Below are 2,770 nucleotides of genomic sequence, written 5' to 3' on the forward strand. Positions count from 1 at the left end.
TTCTGAATTATCTTCAGTAATATCTTACTTGCATGTGATATTAGTGATATTGTTCTATAATTTCTACATTCTGTGGGATCACCTTTCTTTGGAGGAGCCTTAGCATTCACTTAATCCACCATGTTATTTCACGTATTGATACACAAATAGGATAAGATTGAGAAATTCCTTGACACTCCACCAGAAGCCTATATTAGGATCTAGAGGCCCTGAGTGGCACAATCAGTTGTGCACTTGACTGCTGATCTAAAGGTTGGTGGTCCGAGCCCACCCAGAGGTGCTTGGTATAACAGGCTTCATAACCTGTTTCTCTGAAAGGGCATGGAGCAGTTCTACTCTGCATTCACGGGGTCCTCATGAATCTGAACCAACTTGATGGTAACTGGTCTAAGGACACTGGGTGGCACCAAGTTTGTGCTTGACTGCTAACCTAAATGATGGCAGTTCAAACCCCCCCAGAAGCCACGGAAGAAAGACCTGGTGGTCTACTTCTAGAAAGACTACAGCCAAGAAAACTCTATGGAGTGGTTATACTCTAACATACGGGGTCACTATGAGGCAGAATCAAATCAACAGCAATGGAGTTTTTGTTGTTGTTGTTTGTTGTTTCTTAATTTACCATGTTTGCTGAAGTTCAGATCCACTGGCACCTACCTCTTGGCTCTGAGCTACTGATCAGAGGAGAAAAATAGGTGTATTGATTTTCTATGTCCACACCAATGCTGTGTAACACAGCAGCACACACCATCAACCATGCCTTCATTCCATGCTGAAGTTCATGTCTGTGAGTGACTGGAGGAGGCTCTGTTCATTTCAGCTGGGTGTGCTTTGCCTTTGTGGGTCATCTCCACTAGCCTGGGCTTGGCTAGGTGGCTCTGTTCTAGGCTACAGTGGTGGCTCTACTCTACATTCCTATCATTTTCTTTCTTGCAACAGGAGACTTGCTGGGACAATCTTCTCAGGACAGTGGCAAAGAAAAAGGAGGTCAAGGAGGAAGGACAGAAAACCTCTTAAGGCCTAGGCTCAAATGAGTACATGGGCACTTCTGCTTCATCCTGTTGGCCAACACAAAGCACAAAACCAAACCCAAAGTCAAGGGTAGGGAAAATATAATCTACTCATTTAGCGGGAGGGGTCAACAACATATTCTCCCACACTAAGTGATTCTCAACGGATTATGTTCAGCAAACTCAGGCCAGAGCATAGTATTCAGCACTTTCTTTTCTAGAGTATGACAAACAACTGATTTGTCCCAGGATCTGGCAAGATCTGATTAACCTCTTGGTCCCAAGTTTGCTAAATCTACTTATTTTACCTTTTTGGAATATCAGAATCATAGTTCCTCATCTTCAGACTTGGGGCCATGGTTAATAGGCTGGTGATTTAATAATACAGGTGTTCTCTTAGTTCTCTAAGATTCCATTTTATTGGCCCCAAGGGTTCCTTCTTACAAATTTTCAGTGACTTTATCAATGTTGCCTTTACCCTTATTCATTACAAAGACGACTGCCTTTGACAGGAAAGGCAGTGAAATAGGCAATAGACATTGACCTCTTGTAATATTCTCCATAGTGGGAATTGCCACATGGCCTACTTTGAACTTGCAGGTATCTTACAGAAAGGCAGAGGGACGTGTTCTGGCAGGATCTTAGTTCTCCACTCAATCAGCAACTAACCATCATGATTCCCCTGCAGCCTATGTTTTACATCTGACTAAAAGTGATGAATGGTGCAAATTTTTCAAATTTGAAATGCAGAGTTAAGATAAAATTGATTTCACGCTCAATGGTGATCAATAGCAGGTCTTCTATGGCTATTGCTTATCTACATATTATACAGCATTTTTAAATAGTCTTCCATCATCTTTTAAAACCAAATCATGTTTGTCATAGTTCATATTGTTGTTATTTGAGTACAAAAAAAAAAAAATTCTTAAAAGCTGTGCATGCTGTCCCTAGGTCAGGTAGTTCCAGTTTCCTGTTGAAAAACAACATTGATAAACAAAACACAAATCTTACTAATTTGTGTTCATAGAAATATACCTCCACCTTTGATCTGTACAGATGTTTTCAACAAAGTGAATAATGTTTAAGGTTAGCATAACCTGTGAAGGTAGGAGATCTGAAAGACTTGAGGTGTGAAATATAGTCACTAACTTTTATTCTTCTCTAGACCATTGACAAGTTTCCATTGCAACCAGCCCAGTCTCTGTGTGAATTTGTGACATGCCCTTCTGGGAAGTGGTGTCCACACTAGGAGGAAGAGCTTGCATTTTGGCCCCTCAGAGTCCCTCCAAGGAGCTCTGGTGGCTCAGTAGTTACACACTTGACTGCTAACCAAAAGGTCATAGATTCGAACCCACCAGCTGTTCTACAGGAGAAAGAAGTGGCAGTCAGCTTCAATAGAGACAGCCTCGGAACCTTATGGGTTTTCTATAGGGCTATTATGACTCAGAATGGACTTCATAGCAATGGTTTAGGATCCTTCCACTGGGTGCCCTTGTGAGGAGCTCGACCTGCACAACCTGGTAAAGGTAAAATTGTTGGTGGCCCTTCTCTTCAGGGAGGGAGAGGGCAGGAAGAGGAAATAGAAGTTACTGTGCAGATGGGCTCATGGAAAAGGGAAAAGGTTGGAAAGTGAGAAAGGGAGAGAAGCAGATGAGGAATGTAGGTTCCCAGGGAGTATAATAATGATAATCTTTAACATCAGTTGAATCTTTATTAAGTGTCCAGCACTCCACTAAATATTTCTCATAATGAATATATATTAA

Source organism: Orycteropus afer, unplaced genomic scaffold (assembly GCF_000298275.1).
Source record: "Orycteropus afer afer isolate SDZICR_OR568_19922 unplaced genomic scaffold, OryAfe1.0 scaffold00546, whole genome shotgun sequence".
Classification (NCBI taxonomy): domain Eukaryota; kingdom Metazoa; phylum Chordata; class Mammalia; order Tubulidentata; family Orycteropodidae; genus Orycteropus; species Orycteropus afer.